This window comes from Acipenser ruthenus, chromosome 55, assembly GCF_902713425.1.
Source record: "Acipenser ruthenus chromosome 55, fAciRut3.2 maternal haplotype, whole genome shotgun sequence".
Taxonomy (NCBI): domain Eukaryota; kingdom Metazoa; phylum Chordata; class Actinopteri; order Acipenseriformes; family Acipenseridae; genus Acipenser; species Acipenser ruthenus.
In genome coordinates this window covers 5,064,270-5,087,325 of record NC_081243.1, presented here as the reverse complement: position 1 = coordinate 5,087,325, position 23,056 = coordinate 5,064,270, and the positions used below count along the sequence as shown (strand labels likewise).

The following is a 23,056-nucleotide window of genomic DNA, read 5'->3' as shown; positions in this document are numbered from 1 at the left end:
CTGTCTCAAGTTAGTTTGTATTGTTAATGTAACACCTCGTTGTTGCTCAGACATTGTATCATATGAAGTCTCTGTTGTGCTACCAAGATATTACCAGTTGGGGGCGACGGTCTGCCAATAATATTAATATTGTATTTTCAGTGTCTTCAACAACTAGTCTGTTTACAACAAAAATGCAATCTGTGTTAGTGTCACAAAGACGGCCGGAGTGGGTGGCGTCAGACCAGAAACAGGAACACAAACGACAGAGAGATGTGGAGTTTGGTGGAGCTGAGCGAATGCTTTCGCTCAGCATTTAATGAATAAACAGACAGAAAATAAACGGTTGTAACAAAACACAGGACACGGCACTTGCGCCAAAATAAATAGACAAACAAAACGGACTAGACAGTGCACAACACACAGACGAACAAACACGGTGAGTGAAAACACTTTAACTATTATTATTCTTATTATTATTATTACCTCCGTCTCCAATCCCGTTCTCCACTCACCGAACACCTAACCCCGACTGAGTGCTACGTGTCTCTATATATACTGTTGTGCTGGGATTCAATTACTAATTAATTATTCACTTGAATCCCAGCACGTGAATTAATTCTGTGCAACCCCGTGATCACATATTATATTTTAAATGCACGTGCGTGATGTGCAATCCCGTGCCTAAATACAAATATACAATTTAAACACACGTGAAACACAGACCTGTTTATATCCTGTGTACCAATCTATACACCAACATTAACATACGCACGCATACATACAACATAGATCACACAAATGCACACAGGGGCGGGGCACTTTGCCACATATACCCCCCCTTGTGCGCAGCACACATGGCCTCAATGGCCACCTCCCCCCTTAAAAATCCAGCAGTCCAGGCCAAAGTCTCGGGCTGGGAAGGGAGGCTTCAGTGGGCCCATGGCTGGCAATGCTGTCAGCACCCCTGCCGGTAGTGGCACGGCTGACAGCCTTCTGGTCCATGCTTGCAGCGAAATTGCTGCGGGGGATGCTGGTCTCCTGACCTCTCCCCCTGTCTTTGTAGCCGGTAGCTCCCTTTGGTGGGGCTCCGACCACAGTACTGCCGGCAGCGAAGAAGCTGCAGTGGGAGCAGGTCTCCGGACCTCCCCCACGATCTCCGGCAGCGAAACTGCTGCAGTGGGAGCAGGTCTCCGGACCTCCCCCACGATCTCCGGCAGCGAAACTGCTGCAGTGGGAGCAGGTCTCCGGACCTCCCCCACGATCTCCGGCAGCGAAACTGCTGCAGTGGATGCAGGTCTCCAGACCTCCCCCACGATCTCCGGCAGCGAAACTGTTGCAGTGGGAGCAGGTCTCCTGACCTCCCCCACGATCTCCGGCAGCGAAACTGCTGCTGGGGTTGGTGGTCTCCAGACCTCCTCCCCCTTCTTCGTGGCCGACAGCTCCCCTTTCTGGGGCTCCGGCCACCGTACTCCCCGTGGTGGAGGTATGGGAAGCAGAGACAGCTCCTGCTGTTCTGCTTCTAACAGTGGCAGAGGCAGAGGCAGCTCCTCTGCTCCTGGAAGTGGCAGAGGCAGCTCCTGCTCCTCTGCTCCTGGAAGTGGCAGAGGCAGCTCCTGCTCCTTTGCTCCTGCCGGTGTAGGTGGCGGAGGCAGAGGCAGCTCCGGCTGCTCTGCTCCTGCCGATGTAGGTGGCAGAGGCAGAGGCAGCTCCGGCTGCTCTGCTCCTGCCGGTGAAGGTGGGAGCAGCGTGTAGTCTCCTGCCGATGGATGTGGGAGCAGCGTGTAGTCTCCTGCCGATGGAGGTGGGAGCAGCGTGTAGTCTCCCCCTTTTCCAGGGGACTGGTGCTGCTCTGCCTCTCTTGCAGGGAACTGGTGCGGCTCCACTCCTATTGCAGGGGACTGGTGCGGCTCTGCCTCTGAAGGGAAAACCAGCAGGCATTCTTCCTCTGCTGGTTGTGCTGGGGAAACCAGCAGGCATTCTTCCTCTGCTGGTTTTGCTGGGGAAACCAGCAGGCATTCTTCCTCTGCTGGTTGGGCTGGGGAAACCAGCAGGCATTCTTCCTCTGCTGGTTGTGCTGGGGAAACCAGCAGGCATTCTTCCTCTGCTGGTTGTGCTGGGGAAACCAACAGGCATTCTTCCTCTGCTGGTTGTGCTGGGGAAACCAGCAGGCATTCTTGCTCTGCTGGTGAAGGTGGGAACAGCTGCCTCTCAGGCTTCGGATTCCCACGGTCCCCCCGTCTGGGCGCTGGATGCTCGCGGTCCCCCCGTCTGGGCGCTAGTTCCTCCTCTTCATACTGGGTGGGGCATATGGCTAACGTGTGCCCATAAGCCCCACAGCCAGGGCATAACTCTGCTGCGAGGTTCTTTAAAAAAACCTCCCAGCCATCATCCCCGACCTCCTCCCTTTTGGGCTGTGGACGCCCCGACTCCTCCCTTTTGGGCTGTGGACACTCGGGTTCCCCCCACTCAGGCATAGGACGTTTGGGTTCCTCCCACTCAGGCGTAGGACGTTCGGGCTCCTCCCACTCAGGCATAGGACGCTCGGGCTCCTCCCACTCGGGCTGTGGACGCTCAGGCTCCTCCCACTCGGGCTGTGGACGCTCAGGCTCCTCCCACTCAGGCTGTGGACGCTCAGGCTCCTCCCACTCGGGCTGTGGACGCTCAGGCTCCTCCCACTCGGGCTGTGGACGCTCAGGCTCCTCCCACTCGGGTACTGGAGAGGGCAGCGACTGCTCCTCTCCCTCTTGCTCACTGGAAGGCATCCCTCCCATGTCTGCAGCTAGGTAACCCAGCACCACCATGGTGAGGTCACGAACGGATGTCGGGTTGTGCTGTTGCTCCCAGTCCTCCCATCGTTTCCCATCTCGCATCTGCAGTGCGTGAATAACCCAGGGGAGGTCACTGGCGAAGTTCCCCTCAGGGTGCACCAGCCAGTCCCATATTTCCCGGGACGGTGGGGAACCCGGTGGCAGTGGGGGTAGAGGGGTGGCTACTGCCCCGTTGTGGTTGTCCTCCTCCCAGCCCGGCATGCAGGATGAGGGCTGCAGCTGTTGTTGCTGCTGCTGCTTCTGCTGCTTCCTGCAGCTCTTTCTTCCCATCCTCGCTTTACTATTTTTTTTTTTTTTCACAAAACCCCCTCTCCTGGTCTGACGCTTGGAGGCGCTATTATCCCACTTCTGACACCACGTGTCACAAAGACGGCCGGAGTGGGTGGCGTCAGACCAGAAACAGGAACACAAACGACAGAGAGATGTAGAGTTTGGTGGAGCTGAGCGAATGCTTTCGCTCAGCATTTAATGAATAAACAGACAGAAAATAAACGGTTGTAACAAAACACAGGACACGGCACTTGCGCCAAAATAAATAGACAAACAAAACGGACTAGACAGTGCACAACACACAGACGAACAAACACGGTGAGTGAAAACACTTTAACTATTATTATTCTTATTATTATTATTACCTCCGTCTCTAATCCCGTTCTCCACTCACCGAACACCTAACCCCGACTGAGTGCTACGTGTCTCTATATATACTGTTGTGCTGGGATTCAATTACTAATTAATTATTCACTTGAATCCCAGCACGTGAATTAATTCTGTGCAACCCCGTGCTCACATATTATATTTTAAATGCACGTGTGTGATGTGCAATCCCGTGCCTAAATACAAATATACAATTTAAACACACGTGAAACACAAACCAGTTTATATCCCGTGTACCAATCTATACACCAGCATTAACATACGCACGCATACATACAACACAGAACACACAAATGCACACAGGGGCGGGGCACTTTGCCACAGTTAGGAACACTATTTTAGTCTGATTTAAAATGGAAATTAAAATAGTATTGAGTGCTGACAAGAGTTGGTATCAGCTGTTGATTTCCTTGAAACAATCTTTCCGAGCGCTCGCTTAGCATGCGAGAAGTAGCAGGATCGATGACCGCATTCTCCAAGTAGTTTTAATGTATCGGCGTATTTAGTCCCAACGCATTATGGAGATACATACAGTGTGGCAATTCTTTGTAACAGACTCGCCCGCCCTAACAAGCGAAACGTTCAACAGCTCGGAAACACCATAAGAGAATCCGATGCCTTTACTAATGCGTTTCGAAACTGTTAAGTTTTCTCCCAAATGCGGTTCTCAACAAATGTTTTTTTTTTTTTTTGTATTCCTTCCAGAGTAAGTCCAAAAGGCAAACACTGGAACTGCCTCAACAAACGCTTGGCTCTAAAACGTGTACATTGAAAGTCTATTAACATCTTTAACACAAGCATCTGTATTCCAATAGCGGTTAATCCACAGAGTGATCAATAAAGTGGCTGCTGGCTTTGTTTAAAAATTAACAAGATGTTTTCAGGATTCACGCGTATTCTGAACAAGCACAATAGAATATGGTAGTGAAAGGACAAGAAAATAACAGGTTTATTGGCTCTGGTCTTGTATCATCACTACTGTCCGTAAGAAAGTGGCATTAATAAAAACGTCATTATGCACCCGATACGCATGCCAGCGTCAGTGAAACACTGTCGCTGGTGGTGAAAAGCGCTCAGTGCCTACTGGAGCTGGTGTGTAACACCTGTAACATGATAAACCAGCGCTCAGTGCCGCACCGCCGCGGACCAGCAGCCAATTGAAAGCTAGCAAGCCAATATAGAAAGTGTCACATGACAAGTGTTCGTGTGGTGTTTTAGCTTGCGGAAATCATCTTCTTTAGAAACTTTATTTTTTATTTTTGATGGCCCACATTGTAAGTGATATTCTGGAAGACGAGACTCCCTTTTCAAAGCGCGTAGAAACAAGCAATCAGCAGCGGCAGTGCTTCCCGGCAGCTTTTGTCGAAATTCTCTTTTTATATTTATTTTCTGTTAACATTAGTTTATGTTTCTGCTCCCTCAATCACGTTGTGCAGTATCTCCCGTATATGCTGGCGGTTTAACAGTTTGGTCTCTGTGGCGCAATCGGTTAGCGCGTTCGGCTGTTAACCGAAAGGTTGGTGGTTCAAGCCCACCCAGGGACGGTGCTTTTTGCATTTCTTAATCACATTAGAAAATGGCACTGTAATACATTACTATTTCCTTTGGTTTAAATATGTTTGGTACAAAGGGGAGACAATTAACACTTAACAAGCTGCCGGTATGTTCTCAATTGGCACTTGTGTTCTTAAAGGCATAGCGTGCATTTAAATTAAATAGGTTCTACAATGCAAAAGCAAGTTTTGGCATTTTTGCATTGCCTGCCTCGTCAAACAAGCTCGAGCCACAGCACAGTGCTGATGCATATACAGCTCTGGAAAAAATTAAGAGACCACTGCATAATTATCAGTTTCTCTGGTTTTACTATTTATAGGTATGTGTTTGGGTAAAATGAACATTTTTGTTTTATTCTAGAAACTACTGACAACATTTCTCCCAAATTCCAAATAAAAATATTGTCATTTAGAGCATTTATTTGCAGAAAATGACAACTGGTCAAAATAACAAAAAAGATGCAGTGTTGTCAGACCTCGAATAATGCAAAGAAAATAAGTTCATATTCATTTCTAAAAAACACAATACTAATGTTTTAACTTAGGAAGAGTTCAGAAATCAATACTTGGTGGAATAACCCTGATTTTCAAGCACAGCTTTCATGCGTCTTGGCATGCTCTCCACCAGTCTTTCACATTGATGTTGGGTGGCTTTATGCCACTCCTGGCGCAAAAATTCAAGCAGCTCGGCTTTGTTTGATAGCTTGTGACCATCCATCTTACTCTTGATCACATTCCAGAGGTTTTCAATGGGGTTCAGGTCTGGAGATTGGGCTGCCCAAGACAGGGTCTTGATCTGGCGGTCCTCCATCCACACCTTGATTGACCTGGCTGTGTGGCATGGAGCACTGTCCTGCTGGAAAAACCAATCCTCAGAGTTGGGTAACATTGTCAGAGCAGAAGGAAGCAAGTTTTCTTCCAGGACAACCTTGTACTTGGCTTGATTCATGCGTCCTTCACAAAGACAAATCTGCCCGATTCCAGCCTTGCTGAAGCACCCCCAGATGAGTCCAATTTTCAGCTTTGCCCAACACCTGGTCGTCTAATGGTTAGACGGAGACCTGGAGAGGCCTACAAGCCACAGTGTCTCGCACCCACTGTGAAATGTGGTGGAGGATCGGTGATGATCTGGGGGTGCTTCAGCAAGGCTGGAATCGGGCAGCTTTGGCATGAATCAAGCCAAGTACAAGGTTGTCCTGGAAGAAAACTTGCTTCCTTCTGCTCTGTCACGTTAATTTCCAGCTTCCCAGCATCAGGCCATTCCTGCAACCTTCTTGTTCCCGGATTTGCACTTCTTCATTTGCCCCCTTCATCAAGGCACTTAATACAACTTTCAAAGTCCATTTCATTCAATTTGAGCTTCCAGGCACAAATAATAATGTCCTACGATTATCAACATTTCAGTCAAAGCGTCCTCCCACAACGCAATAGACAATACACTCTTAGACTGCTCCTGATCAAATCAATAGGATGGCTTGAAGTTTGCATGCAGTGGAAATTGGTATTTGAGAGTTAAGGCGTTTAAGATGATGTCGCGATGGGAATGTGAATAGAGTCAGTTATATTTGCATCATTCTGTATATATATACCCCATACCCCTAGACCAACGAGCCAGCTGCCGGTTTTATCCAGTACTTCAAAAAATAAATAGAAAAAAAGGAGGCTGGGTTTCGTTGTTTTGCAAAGGATGCACTGCAACGTCCGCTCACAGGAGCAGTCCCACAACTGGTGCAACACGGGGGTTTTGACCTGCTCCATTCCCGACCTGGGCCGGTTCACCCCTCCTTAGACGACCTGGCATTCACGAGCTCCCCCCCCCAGAAATGCCATGTCGATGCCGTGCTAAGTGCGGACTCCCGATCGGCACAGCCAGTTGCAGCACAGAGATCCCGTGCTCAAGCGATCCGCCAGCCTCAACCTGCCCCTGTAGCTGGGATTACAGACACACGCCACGGCGCCCGGCGTGAGCGAGAACGGCTAGAAGGCAATTCAAATCCCCTTGTCTGAAATGAGAGCGAGAGTACTCGGGCAGTTCTCCACTGACGTGGCAGCTTTTAATGCCGATTCCATTAAAAGCATTGCCGGGTCCTGCTGTAGCGGTAAAACACTGTGACCAGATGAATGAATTGAAAAAGTGTTACGTGAAACACATGTGAATCCTTGTTTTCGTGCTGCGAATTTAAAAAAAAAAAAAAGAAGCACTATAAGAATGTCAAAAAATAATGAAGGTTGCGTTGGCGAGTATTAAGCCCCCCTCCTCTGAGATGTCAACAGCATTCCGGAACGGGACTCTGGTCATGCTGCACTTATTTTGCTGCCAGAGACTGTATCACGCGTCGGCCGCCGGATAAAACCGGCAGCTGGCTCGTTGGTCTAGGGGTATGATTCTCGCTTTGGGTGCGAGAGGTCCCGGGTTTTTTTTTGTTTTGGTTTGTACTATACTGTTTTCGATCCGTAAACCGACATTAAGCTCAGCAGGCAGTTTTGACTCAGACGCTTTGCAACTAAATGTGTTGCCATATTGGCAGATAGCGTGTGCCTTGCTCGTTAGTATAGTGGTCAGTATCCCCGCCTGTCACGCGGGAGACTGGGGTTCAATTCCCCAACGAGGAGATTTTTTTTTACTGATTGAAGGCAGGTGCGTGCTGCTGTAATTGTATACATAAAGTAAAAAAAAAAAAAAAAGAAGGTTGCATTGGCCGGGAATCGAACCCGGGCCTCCCGCGTGGCAGGCGAGAATTCTACCACTGAACCACCAATACTCGCGTGACGTTTTAATTACTCCTTATTGGCTAGGTGTTACACAAGCAGACAATTCGGTTTCAATATATACCATATTACAAGGCATGTCACAGCAACAGCTTTGCAGACTCAACAAAGACTGCAGTCCTCGTTTAACCATTGTGCAATCAGCCCTCAGCCCACGCCTCCATTCGGAGACCAAACCACACAATTCTTTGGAAAGACAGAGTTTTGCTCTATTAAACGCCCGGGAGCGAGAGGATGCTGCCTGACCCGTCGGGAGCGAGTGTCAGATTTTTGTATGTTATGTGTCTAAACTGCTCTTTCTCTCACTTTTACGTCACCCCTCTCAAGCCCTCGTAGGCAACCAGTGAAATGTGAGGTGATGTGAATAGAGTCAAATACATTGCATCATTCTGTGTGTGTATATATATATATATATATATATATATATATATATATATATATATATATATATATATATATATACATTTCAAATAACTAGTTTTATTATTATAATGAAAACACATTACACATGACCACAGTTCTGTAACAAAATGACAATAACAAAGACGCTCCCATACCGGGAGTAGAACCCGGGCCGCCTGGGTGAAAACCAGGAATCCTAACCGCTAGACCATATGGGAAGGGGAGGAGCAACCTCCTGGACATGCATCAGTAGCTAGTATACAGAACAATGATTGGTAAAAAAACACCATTACAAACACGTTACAAATTAAAGCAAACTTCAAGCCATTTATATTTATTCTCAATTAACAGAAACTCTTCCATTGCTAAAAAATATTAAAAAAAAATCAGTTTGTGCTTCTCGGAAGGCATACGATGGAGGGCGCACTGCAGTTTTTCAGTCTGGGGAATATTACAAATTAGGAGACACTGCTTTAAAATACACATGTAGGGCGGGCGAGTCTGTTACAAAGAATTGCCACACTTTGTATTTATCTCCACAATGCGTTGGGACTAAATACACAGATACATTAAAACTATTTGGAGAATGCGGGCATCGATCGCTCTACTTCTCGCATGCTAAGCGAGCGCTCTACCATTTGAGCTAATTCCCCTTGATTTATGCCAGCGATTCTCATTGGCTCCATCGCAGCTTGATACGAACAATTCAGATTGTCTCGGCAATGTAGTCTGCCAATTGCAAATTCAAAAAATAAATTAATTAACTAAATAGCAAATATTTCGACGAGAGGTATGTTTTCAATTTCTTCAAAAAGTAGTCTCAGCTCGTTGATTCAGTCGCTTTAAAATCCACCTCTGTGTCCCGATGCAGCAGCGCTGTGTGCTGTGGCTCGAGCTTGTTTGACGAGGCAGGCAATGCAAAAATGCCAAAACTTGCTTTTGTATCACACGACAAACTTAAGGTCTGCTTTAACGGCTTGGCTGTCTCAAGTTAGTTTGTATTGTTAATGTAACACCTCATTGTTGCACAGTCATTGTATCATATGAAGTCTCTGTTGTGCTACCAAGATATTGCCAGTTGGGGGCGACGGTCTGCCAATAATATTAATATTGTATTTTCAGTGTCTTCAACAACTAGTCTGTTTACAACAAAAATGCAATCTGTGTTAGGAACACTATTTTAGTCTGATTTAAAATGGAAATTAAAATAGTATTGAGTGCTGACAAGAGTTGGTATCAGCTGTTGATTTCCTTGCAACAATCTTTCCGAGCGCTCGCTTAGCATGCGAGAAGTAGCAGGATCGATGCCCGCATTCTCCAAATAGTTTTAATGTATCGCCGTATTTAGTCCCAACGCATTATGGAGATACATACAGTGTGGCAATTCTTCGTAACAGACTCGCCCGCCCTAACAAGCGAAACGTTCAACAGCTTGGAAACACCATAATAGAATCCGATGCCTTTACTAATGCGTTTTGAAACTGTTAAGTTTTCTCCCAAATGCGGTTCTCAACAAATGTTTTTTTTTTTTTTTTTGTATTCTTTCCAGAGTAAGTCCAAAAGGCAAACACTGGAAATGGCTGCCTGAAAGTGCAGCGCTTGAACTGCCTCAACAAACGCTTAGCTCTAAAACGTGTACATTGAAAGTCTATTAACATCTTTAACACAAGCATTTGTATTCCAATAGCGGTTAATCCACAGAGTGATCAATAAAGTGGCTGCTGGCTTTGTAAATATTAACAAGATGTTTTCAGGATTCACGCATATTCTGAACAAGCACATTAGAATATGGTAGTGAAAGGACAAGAAAATAACAGGTTTATTGGCTCTGGTCTTGTATCATCACCCTGACTACTGTCCGTAAGAAAGTGGCATAAATAAAAACGTCATTATGCACCCGATACGCATGCCAGCGTCAGTGACACACTGTCGCTGGAGGTGAAAAGCGCTCAGTGCCTACTGGCGCTGGTGTGTAACACCTGTAACATGATAAACCAGCGCTCAGTGTATAACACCTGTAACATGATAAACCAGCGCTCAGTGTATAACACCTGTAACATGTTAAACCAGCGCTCAGTGCCGCACCGCCGCGGACCAGCAGCCAATTGCAAGCTAGCAAGCCTATACAGAAAGTGTCACATGACAAGTGTTCGTGTGGTGTTTTAACTTGCTGAAATCATCTTTTTTAGAAACTTTATTTTTTATTTTTGATGGCCCACATTGTAAGTGATATTCTGGAAGATGAGACTCCCTTTTCAAAGCGCGTAGAAACAAGCAATCAGCAAAGGCAGTGCTTCCCGGCAGCTTTTGTCGAAATTCTCTTTTTATATTTCTTTTGTGTTAACATTAGTTTATGTTTCTGCTGCCTCGATCACGTTGTGCAGTATCACCCGTATGCTCTGGCGGTTTAACGGTTTGGTCTCTGTGGCACAATCGGTTAGCATGTTCGGCTGTTAACCGAAAGGTTGGTGGTTCAAGCCCACCCACGGACGGTGCTTGTTCTCAATTGGCACTTGTGTTCTTAAAGGCATAGCGTGCATTTAAATTAAATAGGTTCTACAATGCAAAAGCAAGTTTTGGCATTTTTGCATTGCCTGCCTCGTCAAACAAGCTCGAGCCACAGCACAGTGCTGATGCATATACAGCTCTGGAAAAAATTAAGAGACCACTGCATAATTATCAGTTTCTCTGGTTTTACTATTTATAGGTATGTGTTTGGGTAAAATGAACATTTTTGTTTTATTCTATAAACTACTGACAACATTTCTCCCAAATTCCAAATAAAAATATTGTCATTTAGAGCATTTATTTGCAGAAAATGACAACTGGTCAAAATAACAAAAAAGATGCAGTGTTGTCAGACCTCGAATAATGCAAAGAAAATAAGTTCATATTCATTTTTAAAAAACACAATACTAATGTTTTAACTTAGGAAGAGTTCAGAAATCAATACTTGGTGGAATAACCCTGATTTTCAAGCACAGCTTTCATGCGTCTTGGCATGCTCTCCACCAGTCTTTCACATTGATGTTGGATGGCTTCATGCCACTCCTGGCGCAAAAATTCAAGCAGCTCGGCTTTGTTTGATAGCTTGTGACCATCCATCTTCCTCTTGATCACATTCCAGAGGTTTTCAATGGGGTTCAGGTCTGGAGATTGGGCTGCCCATGACAGGGTCTTGATCTGGTGGTCCTCCATCCACACCTTGATTGACCTGGCTGTGTGGCATGGAGCACTGTCCTGCTGGAAAAACCAATCCTCAGAGTTGGGGAACATTGTCAGAGCAGAAGGAAGCAAGTTTTCTTCCAGGACAACCTTGTACTTGGCTTGATTCATGCGTCCTTCACAAAGACAAATCTGCCCGATTCCAGCCTTGCTGAAGCACCCCCAGATGAGTCCAATTTTCAGCTTTGCCCAACACCTGGTCGTCTAATGGTTAGACGGAGACCTGGAGAGGCCTACAAGCCACAGTGTCTCGCACCCACTGTGAAATGTGGTGGAGGATCGGTGATGATCTGGGGGTGCTTCAGCAAGGCTGGAATCGGGCAGCTTTGGCATGAATCAAGCCAAGTACAAGGTTGTCCTGGAAGAAAACTTGCTTCCTTCTGCTCTGTCACGTTAATTTCCAGCTTCCCAGCATCAGGCCATTCCTGCAACCTTCTTGGTCCCGGATTTGCACTTCTTCATTTGCCCCCTTCATCAAGGCACTTAATACAACTTTCAAAGTCCATTTCATTCAATTTGAGCTTCCAGGCACAAATAATAATGTCCTACGATTATCAACATTTCAGTCAAAGCGTCCTCCCACAACACAATAGACAATACACTCTTAGACTGCTCCTGATCAAATCAATAGGATGGCTTGAAGTTTGCATGCAGTGGAAATTGGTATTTGAGAGTTAAGGCGTTTAAGATGATGTCGCGATGGGAATGTGAATAGAGTCAGTTATATTTGCATCATTCTGTATATATACCCCATACCCCTAGACCAACGAACCAGCTGCCGGTTTTATCCGGCGGCCGACGCGTGATACAGTACTTCAAAAAATAAATAGAAAAAAAGGAGGCTGGGTTTCGTTGTTTTGCAAAGGATGCACTGCAATGTCCGCTCACAGGAGCAGTCCCACTACTGGTGCGACACGGGGGTTTTGACCTGCTCCGTTCCCGACCTGGGCCGGTTCACCCCTCCTTAGACGACCTGGCATTCACGAGCTCCCCCAGAAATGCCATGTCGATGCCGTGCTAAGTGCTGACTCCCGATCGGCACAGCCAGTTGCAGCACAGAGCTTCCGTGCTCAAGCGATCCGCCAGCCTCAACCTGCCCCTGTAGCTGGCATTACAGACACACGCCACGGCGCCCGGCGTGAGCGAGAACGGCTAGAAGGCAATTCAAATCCCCTTGTCTGAAATGAGAGCGAGAGTACTCGGGCAGTTCTCCACTGACGTGGCAGCCTTTAATGCCGATTCCATTAAAAGCATTGCCGGGTCCTGCTGTAGCGGTTAAAAACACTGTGACCAGATGAATGAATTGAAAAAGTGTTACGTGAAACACATGTGAATCCTAGTTTTCGTGCTGCGAATTAAAAAAAAAAAAAAAGCAGCACTATAAGAATGCCAAAAAATAATGAAGGTTGCGTTGGCGAGTATTAAGCCCCCCTCCTCTGAGGTGTCAGCAGCATTCCGGAACGGGACTCTGGTCATGCTGCACTTATTTTGCTGCCAGAGACTGTATCACACGTCGGCCGCCGTTTAAAATCGACAGCTGGCTCGTTGGTCTAGGGGTATGATTCTCGCTTTGGGTGCGAGAGGTCCCGGTTTCAAATCCCGGACGAGCCCGATTTTTATTTTTTTTTGGTTTGTACTATACTGTTTTCGATCCGTAAACCGACATTAAGCTCAGCAGGCAGTTTGACTTAGACGCTTTGCAACTAAATGCGTTGCCATATTGGCAGGTAGCGTGTGCCTTCCTCGTTAGTATAGTGGTCAGTATCCCCGCCTGTCACGCGGGAGACCGGGGTTCAATTCCCCGACGGGGAGATTTTTTTTTACTGATTGAAGGCAGGTGCGTGCTGCTGTAATTGTATACATAAAATAAAAAGAAGGTTGCATTGGCCGGGAATCGATCCTGGACCTCCCGCATGGCAGGCGAGAATTCTACCACTGAACTACCAATGCTCGCATGACGTTTTAATTACTCCTTATTGGCTAGGTGTTACACAAGCAGACAATTCGGTTTCAATATATTCCATATTACAAGGCGTGTCACAGCAACAACTTTGCAGACTCAACAAAGACTGCAGTCCTCGTTTAACCATTGTGCAATCAGCCCTCAGCCCACGCCTCCATTCAGAGACCAAACCACACAATTCTTTGGAAAGACAGAGTTTTGCTCTATTAAACGCCAGGGAGCGAGAGGATGCTGCCTGAGCCGTCGGGAGCGAGTGTCAGATTGTTGTATGTTATGTGTCTAAACTGCTCTTTCTCTCATTTTTACGTCACACCTCTCAAGCCCTCATAGGCAACCAGTGAAATGTGAGGTGATGTGAATAGTCAAATACATTGCAGCATTCTGTGTGTGTGTGTATATATATATATATATATATATATATATATATATATATATAAAATGATTTCCATTACACGAGAGTAGATGTTAAAACTTCATGCTGATTTGAACTCGGCTCTCGCCAAGATAAGCACCAACTAAGACGTAGCTTTACAGTAAACTAATGTGATCCATATGCGTCTCCATCCATTTACGTTTCCTTCCATATGATGATGTAGATATCCTTCTGTCTGGTGTTAATGGCTGAAGTGTAATGCTGGCTCCAGGGATCAGCTTATTTTGCCTCCCTGGCGCATCAGCACACACAACGTCTGCGATGCTGGCTCCGGGGATCAACCAAAGTGCGGCCTCCCCAGCGCATCAGCATGACAACCGTCTGGATTGAGCTAAGTAGGGTACATCTCTGGGGTTTTCAAGTGGGCACCTTCCATCCGAAGTGTTTCGTCGACTAGCCCACGACACCTCAAGAGGGCTCGACGGTGATTCTGGCGTCCCAGCATCACCCCCCTCCGTCCCCCACTCAACTCAGCCCAGCTTACTTACCTGTCCCCAGCCAGAATCTTTCCGTCTCAACCACAGACAGTTGCTGCTCCTCTCTGCTGCTTCAGATAAGTTCTTCACTGTGCGACGCAACTCTTGGCCACTGAATCCGACGTCTCTGAGAAACCGGGTTGTAGAGTGTGCCACAAATCCTCGACAACCCACTTCCACTGGGTAAACCCGAACTCTCCATCCTCGCTGTTCCGCTTCAGTGGCTAGTTGAGCATACCGCAGTTTCTTCCTCTCATACGCCTCATCTACAGCATCCTCCCATGGCACTGTTAACTCTACCAGGTGAACAAGGCGTGCTGATCCAGACCACAAGACAATATCTGGTCGAAGGTTAGTGGTGGCAATCTCAGGTGGAAAAATAAGCCGTTGACCAACATCTGCCAGCATATTCCAGTCTCTAGCAGCTTCCAGTTGTCCTGGGCGAGGATTGGTTTTAACACCTTTTCTTGGTGGTTGCTCTCCTGGGCGGAGGAATGTTGTCTTTTGTGTGTAATGTTTTGATGGAACAGGTGGCAACTTATTGGTCATGTTACGCTTGTCTTCCAATGCTAAGGCCAAACATCGCAGCACCTGGTCATGGTGCCAAGTAAACCGTCCTTGGCTAAGAGCCACCTTACATCCTGTCAAAATGTGCCTTAATGTTGCAGGTGATGAACACAAAGGACATGAGGGATCCTCTCCTACCCAGAGGTTTAGGTTCTGTGGTGATGGGAGAACATCATATGTTGACCTGATGAGGAAACTGATCCTGCTCTGTTCCATTGACCATAGGTCTTGCCAGCCAATCTTGCGTTCCCTTTCAAGTCGAAAATAACCATCAACATGAGATATTGCCGTCAGGCAGCACCGGTAGGCTGAGCTTTTATAGCAAAGCTGCCGATAGGCCCCCACGCCAGCTGCAGTGTAAGCCCGCCCCCCTGGGAGCTTACTTAACTGCGCGCGTGGGGATGCACTTCCTCTTTTGTCTTCAGCCTTGGTACGGTAGGTAATAGATAACAGAGCGAGCTTGTTAACTGATTGTACTCGATAAGCTTTACACTTGAGAAGCTGGTTAATTACCCCTTCTCTGAGTATATTTCAGTTACTGTGTTATTTAGGATTATATATATTTCTTGTTAATATATATATTTTTCCTTTCACTTTGCTTCGGCATCGCGTCTTCGTGGTCTCCCGTCTTCCTTTTCTTTGTTATTATTATAATATATAATTTATATTATATTTATTATTTGGGTTTTTGTGTATGTATATATTGTTATATATATATTCTTTATTGTATATTGTTTGGGACGCGTGTTGCGTTGGCCTTAGGCCACGCGCATTTTTGCAGCCTCGGTCTTGCTTAGGCTAGACCGCGTGTGTGTGTGTGTGTGCGTGCAGCCTGCATTGCAGTCCCCCCCCCCACCGCGGCGCGTTCTACCGCCACGTGGCTGCTATTGAGTATAGCCCCACTGTTCTTACACTATACGTAGTGTCTGCTGCAGCGTCCAAACAAATTAAAAAAAAAAAAAAAAAAAAGTTTTTTTCCCATACAGTATAAGGAAGACGTCCACCAAGTGCATTAACTGTTGCCCTTATAAGCAGCACAACACCTTGTCTTTCGAGACTCAGACACAGTACTAGAGCACATAGCGTCTCCGCTTTGCGGGTCAGCTGACGTGGATCGTCTGGTGCAGTACACGCGCTCCGGCGCTTTCGGTGTCAGCGCTTAGGCGCCTGGTGTAGCGCTTTGGCGCCTAGTGCTTGGGCTCAGTGCACGCAACGCACCTGTGCACGCACCTCGACGCTCGGTGCTCGGTGCCTCGGTGCACGCACCTCGACGCTCGGTGCTCGGTGCCTCGGTGCACGCACCTCGACGCTCGGTGCTCGGTGCACGCACCTCGACGCTCGGTGCTCGGTGCCTCGGTGCACGCACCTCGACGCTCGGTGCTCGGTGCCTCGGTGCACGCACCTCCACGCTCGGTGCTCGGTGCACGCACCTCGACGCTCGGCGCTCGGTGCCTCGGTGCACGCACCTCGACACTCAGTGCTCGGTGCCTTGGTGCACGCACCTCGACGCTCGGTGCCTCGGTGCACGCACCTCGACGCTTGGTGCTCGGTGCACGCACCTTTGGTGCACGCACCTCGACGCTCGGTGCCTTAGTGCACGCACTCGACGATTGTCTTTCAGTGCTTGGTGCACGCGCCTCAACGCACCTTAAAGCTGTTCGCTTGGTGCTCAGTGCTTAACGCTCGGCGCTCCTATTACTGGCATGGTACGCTTCGGCATACAACGTGCTGCACCATGTCATTTCACCGCTGTGTCACCTGTGGGACGAAGTTACCGGCTAATGACCCGCATGAGGACTGCGTGTCCTGACTGGGGCCGGAGCATGCGGCATCTGCTTTGGCAGACAAAGCCTTTTGCACGTTATGTGCAAGCTTTCAGACGCGCACTCTGCGTCGTAGGGCGAGGAGAGCAGTCGGGGATTGCTCCCCTTCATCTGGGTCATCACACACCCTTTCCGCCCCGCAGCCTTCTTTGGCTTCCCCGCCAGCGAAGCTGCCTTTTTCCAGGGGTTCGCCTTCCCATTTTACCCCTGGTCAACGATCTCCTGACGTTAGGCGTAAGAGAGACCGCTCCCACAGCCTTTCTGTAAGGCGAGGCCCTTCTCCTCGCGGCGAACGCCCCCGTCAGATCTCAAGATCCCGCTCTAGATCGCCCCGAAGGAGAGGACGTTCCCGTTCTCCTCGTCGCGACAGGCGAGGTGGTGTAACTGAGCTTACTAATAAGATGTCTCAGTTTATGGACCTTATGATGGGGCAGCAATCGTTGCTCATGTCCCTGGCCACAGCTCGGGCCGCAGAGGAGCCAGTCAGACCGGCTGTCAACCAGCCGATCATCCTACCACAACCCCTGTCCGTTCCAGTTGCGCAACAGGACGCATGGGACGTGGATGCTATCTCTCGAGATGCATCAGAGGGTGAGCCTCTCCATGGAGAGGATAGTGTGGAGGCAGAGCTCACGTCCCACCACTCAGAGTCTGAGATGGAGGTAGGCGTAGATGACTCTTTATGGTCCCTAGTAGAGCGGGCGACTCGCCACCTGGGCTTAGAATGGCCTGCCACTGAAGAACCTAGGCGCTCTCTTTTTGAGTCGCCTTTGGCACAGGGCCAGCAGTCTAGGACGCTTCCGGCCTTCCCAGACTTTGTTAAGGAGGTGCAGTCCACTTGGGGGACTCCAGCCTCCGCCCCGGCAACCTTGCGTAAGGCGGCTGCCTTTACCATGCAAGGTGCGAGTGAAGCGGGTCTGGCGTCATTTCCGCCAGTTGGCGCTGCGTTCGCAGCGTTGGTGAAGTCACCAACACTCTCTGGGTTGGTGAAAGACCCCACCTGTCCTAACAAGCAGTGCAGGATCACCGAGGTGCACCTCAAGAGGGGCTATTCGGCGGCTACAGAGGCAGTTAGGCTGTCCAATCTGGCCAGCCTCCTCTCAGTTTATCAGGCTGCGCTAATAAAGGATCTCCCAGACTACCCTTCGGTGTCTCTGAGAGCAGAGTTGGGACTAGTTGCCCAGCTGCTGGTCAAGCTAGCCGAGCTTAACGCGCGGGCCCAGGGCAGGAGCATCGCGTCTCTGGTGGTGGCCAGACGACAGCTCTGGCTCTCGCAGGCGAGAGTCCAGGAGCATGACAAAGCTCCCTTGTTGGATGCCCCAATTACACCGGGGCACACATTTGGCCCAGCGGTGGAAGAGATGTTGCAAAGCTCAGCTAAGGCTAGAGAGGCATCACAGCAGTTGGCTACGATATGGCCGCGTAGGCCTTTCCAGGTCAAACGCCCACAAGAACATCAGTGGCGTAGAACACCACCACAACACCAGCCGCGTCCAGGGGGTACTAAGACCTCCCCGGCGGATACAGCAGCGCGTGGCCAAATCCCAAGGGGACGACCGCAGCGCACAGGGTGGCGACCTAGAGGAGGCGGCAGACCACGCCCTCGTGGCGCTGGCCAGGCCCCTCGTGAGCGAGCGAAGCCTAAGCAGCCCTGAGAAAACCAGGCAGCCATTAACCCAACCCTATACTGTTCCACAGCTTCTGTTTTGGCAACAATGCACCAGCGATATCTGGGTGCGCAAAACTATACTCACCGGGTACACCCTTCAGTTCCGGTTAACCCCCCCCCCTTCAGGGGGGTGGTGGTAACTGTGGTGAAGGACGTGGTTCAGTCCTCAGCTCTGAATGTGGAAATACAGGAAATACAGGCATTGCTCAGGAAGCGTGCCATTCAACTAGTAGACCCTGCTCTGACCGACCAGGGGTTCTACTCCAAATTCTTCCTTGTGCCAAAGAAGGACGGCGGGCTCCGCCCTATTCTAGACCTGCGTGTACTGAACAAATACCTACGGGTGTTGTCGTTCAAGATGCTTACGCACAGGCACATTGTCCAGTCTGTCCGGCAGGGCGACTGGTTTACCACCATAGATCTGACATTCAGGTTGAGAGAAACAGTCAGCATGGAGCTCTGTCAGCGCATGCTGGGGTTGATGGCTGCCGCCTCGCAAGCCCTTCCTTTGGGCTTACTACACCAGAGACCTCTGCAGGCCTGGTTCAATGCCTTCGCGTTGCACCCACGTAGAGACAAGCACCGCAGGTTGAGGGTATCCCGAACCTGCTGGGAAGCATTACGCTGGTGGAAAGTTCATTCGAACATCCGCCAGGGCATGCGCTTGGGTCCCATCTTCCGAAGGGAAGTTATCACAACCGACGCTTCCAACCAAGGTTGGGGAGCAGTCTGGAACGGGACAGGGACCCGTGGAGTGTGGTCAGGACCCTGGAGGTCAGCCCACATCAACGCTCTGGAACTCAGAGCAGTGGACCTCGCCCTTCGGCACTTCTTGCCAGTGCTTCTAGACAAGCACGTATTAGTGCGGTCAGACAACACCACAGTAGTGGCGTATATCAATCGCCAGGGCGGATTGCGGTCCCCCGGTCTTCACCGGATGGTAACGCGGCTGTTGCTCTGGGCTCAACCGCGTTTAGCCTCTCTGCGTGCAGTTCATCTGCCGGGCAGAGTCAATTACGCAGCGGATCTCCTGTCCAGAGGAGGTCCTCTTGCGGGCGAATGGCGTCTTCACCCTCGGGTGGTAGAGCGCATCTGGGAATGGTTCGGCACAGCGCAAGTCGATCTCTTCGCTTCGCGAGAGACCACGCACTGTCCTCTATGGTTCTCGGTGAAGGACCTCGACAGCCCCCTGGGGGTGGATGCATTGGCTCACAAATGGCCGCCAGGGCTCCTGTATGCCTTTCCACCGATTCCGATGCTCCCCGCCTTCTTGGAGAAGGTCAGGGTAGAGCGAGCGACAGTGATTCTGATCGCTCCTCGGGGGCTCGGAGAATATGGTTCCCGAGTCTAGTGCAATTATTGCACGGTCGCCCGAGGGAGCTCCCTCTGCGAGCGGACCTGTTGTAATGTTTTTATTTATTTATTTAGGGTGCACGCAACCTTAATCCCATCCCGTATAATGCTGAATATATGGGTCACAAGCTGCAGATGGATCAAAACGAGAAACTGGTCATGTTTGGTGTTACACATGTACTGGCAATAGATGGGTTTAGCAGTAAAGCTGTTGCACATTCGACCATGCCAGTTAAGAACAATCGAATTATTTATGAAGAAGTGTTCAGGTAAGAATTTGAACCGTGAAGATAAGACTGTGTAGTGTTGTAATATTTTAAAGTATTTGTATTTGACGTTCTTCTGTAAATAAATATTTTTTATATATGTACAGTATTCTCAATACTGTATTTAATTATTCACTCTTCAGTATCTGAGAGTATGGTACTATAGTACATTTATATCAGATTTATAACATGGTTTTGGTGCTCTGAAAGATGACACCCCCAGCAGGAATAGATTGAAGTTACTGAGACTTCTCATCGAAATATGTTGTTTTTACCTGTTGCATAAGTCTCCACATTTTCTTTCTATAATAAACACTTTTAATAATTTTCTCATTCCAGAGCTGCTGTTCTTGAATATGGCATGTGGGATCAAGTAAGGGTTGACCATGGCAAGGAGTTTTACTTGTCCTTGTTTATGCAGGAAATGCTCTCTGGGTACAGACAGAATCAGGAAAGGCAGCCATACATCCAAACAAAATCAACAACGGTTAGTTGCTACACTGTTGCCTAGCTCAGTTTTCTAAAGTTAAATTATGACAACTGGTGTTTATTAAAACACAAACTTGTTGAATTGTAAGTTTTTAATGTATTGTGTATTTATTTTTGTTAAACCTTAACGCCTATTCACATAATTTGCATAATATTTAGCTATGGTAATTCATTGTCAGTGATGATGTTGGTGACATCACATGACCCTGATATCTTAGGCACAATGAGAAGATGCAGCCCAAATCATTTGCATAGTTATAAATCATTAAAAAAAATGAAAAAATAAACTAAACAGCATTTGAAAGCTAAACTGATCCATAAGAAAGGTAGAGGTAAGATATTGTAACCTTTCACTGGTACATATTTGTGTGCTTAGCGTTTAATTTAATAGGGTATAACATTTTTTAAATATTAATTTTAACCTTTTTCTCTTGCAGAACCATATGGTTGAAATAATGTGGCCAGAAGTGAACAACAGGGTAAACTATCCAATAAAGGGGGCTCTTATTCAGTTGGTGGATCAAGAACAAGTGGACATGGAATACAACATTGTTAGACACTGCATATCTAATCTTACCTGCCACATATGCCACCTTGGTATAAACAGAGTCGTACAAGCATGGAATGCACATAGGATCCCAGGTAAGCTCCCAGAGTTCCAGAATGGAAGTTCAATATTTTGGTAGGACCTTGTTTATATTTCTATGGGATCGGCTTGAAGCACTTCCCAGAAAAAGTCCTAAACTTTCCTTTGAAAAGGCCCTACACTGCAAGATACATTGAATAAGTTTCTCTACCTACTTTCAACCTTGATCCAGGTAAAGGAATACCAAATGCATTAGCACAAAGTGGGTGTGTACGGAAAATTGTGCAGGACTTGCTGCCACTTGCACCTGCAGCTGCAGACCTTTATCAACATGAAGTGGGATCCTCACTGACCAGGGTATCTATTTTTGCTACTGACCCTTTCCCTTCAGAAGAAGAAAAATTAAATGCAGAAAGGCAATTTGCTGACCAGTATCCAGACACATCTCTTTTACTAAAAACTGCTATTAGTCATAATTATGTAACACAAAGAAATGTCCAGTAAAGACTGTGAAATTCAAAGCAATTTTTGTATTCCAACCTCCACTCCTGCTTACTGTAACTGAATTATCAACACTGAAATAAAAATAAGCATTTCACTTTGACTACAATTTACCAGATGTTTTTATTGAAACATAATGGTTTACACAATCAACAGTTATCATAGTATAGAAATAAGCAGTCAATCAACTAGCAGAATAATATGTAATAATTGTTCACTTTTATAAAATTACATATATATACCTGCAACTGAATATATACAGTAATTTGCAATCTCAACATTGTGAAGAACATCCTTAATAAACTCTTATATACTAAAGGGCTAGCATTAACTAGTTTTGTGATTTATAAACTCTAGTAATTTTTTTAAACAACTTTACTGTGGAAGGACAAACAAAATGAAGACTACATATCACTCTGCTTTTAGCACAGACAACACACCGCACAGACCATTAACCTTATGGGTGTTGCTCCTGTGATCCTCTGCCCGGCATTTGAGGCAGTGTGTAGAAGAATTCATCCAATTCTCTACACAGATTGTGCAGCCAATCAGGCTATTGCAGCACACTGCAAACATTGGCTCATTCATAGGTCCTGCAAGTAATACATTTTTATTCATTAGGGTAAAGAAACAAAACATGTGCAAGTGTTATTAAATCTAACAGGTACCTTGAAACTGTTATAAAACTTTTGACTTTCAGTAATGCTTGGATGCAGGCCTCAAAAATAACTAAATAAACCACATATGAGGTTAATGTATTTCCATAGTACTGAAATTACAACTGATGACAAACAAAAACTTGTGGAAAGACTTTTTGGCCACAGACATTCATGACATGGAAAGAATAACTGTACTGAAAAACAGCAGATGGCTGTTGTCACAAACCTTTGCAAACCAAACAGGTGAATGCATCCTTAATTTGTGTCGCTTGGGATTCTGTCATTAAAATAGTGGTTTTGGTGTTGGCAAGCTGAGCGAGCTCCTTGATAGACGATGCAACACCTTTCAGATCTTGAGCTGCCAGAACCACCTCATCAATTCTTTCAACTGCATCCTGTAGGCCTTGAATATCAGCATCTTCTTTGCGACTAGATCAAGAGACATGTTAATGCAGAAAGACTTTAACATAGATGTTAAACATACGTTATTTTCACAAGATAATTGGTTTATTTTACTAATGCAAATATTACTAACAAGTCACTTTCATAAAAAAAAAAATCACAAGTCAAATTTGAAATGGTTTGTCCTATTTTGTTTACAAATCAGTGTTGAAAACATTAATTAATAAATAAAATAAACAGTACATAATGATGAATGTGAACTTAACCCTACAATGCCCATTTCTGTAGCAAATATACAATGTTTAGCCACTTCTATATTATTTTTAAAAACCAGACTCTCAATTCAAAGTTTTTCATATGCAGTACATTGTGCTTGTGACAGGACATGAAAAAAACAAGTTTTATACAAGAAACAGAATCTAGTTGCATGACGGAAGTAGCTTCCCTCATTAA

The 23,056-nt window shown here is 47.0% G+C and overlaps 5 non-coding genes across 5 annotated transcripts; 3 read left to right on the top strand and 2 right to left on the bottom strand.

Annotated features, from left to right (window-relative positions):
* The first annotated feature begins 4,937 nt into the window (after window positions 1–4,937).
* Window positions 4,938–5,011, top strand: trnan-guu (transfer RNA asparagine (anticodon GUU)). The gene has a single exon. It is a non-coding gene; the product is annotated as a tRNA-Asn (tRNA).
* Window positions 5,012–7,711: 2,700 nt separating this feature from the next.
* trnag-gcc (transfer RNA glycine (anticodon GCC)) lies at window positions 7,712–7,782 on the bottom strand. Its single transcript has one exon. It is a non-coding gene; the product is annotated as a tRNA-Gly (tRNA).
* A 555-nt stretch (window positions 7,783–8,337) lies between these two features.
* trnae-uuc (transfer RNA glutamic acid (anticodon UUC)) lies at window positions 8,338–8,409 on the bottom strand. The gene has a single exon. It is a non-coding gene; the product is annotated as a tRNA-Glu (tRNA).
* A 4,546-nt stretch (window positions 8,410–12,955) lies between these two features.
* trnap-ugg (transfer RNA proline (anticodon UGG)) lies at window positions 12,956–13,027 on the top strand. Its single transcript has one exon. It is a non-coding gene; the product is annotated as a tRNA-Pro (tRNA).
* Window positions 13,028–13,156: 129 nt separating this feature from the next.
* trnad-guc (transfer RNA aspartic acid (anticodon GUC)) lies at window positions 13,157–13,228 on the top strand. The gene has a single exon. It is a non-coding gene; the product is annotated as a tRNA-Asp (tRNA).
* Window positions 13,229–23,056: the final 9,828 nt, after the last annotated feature.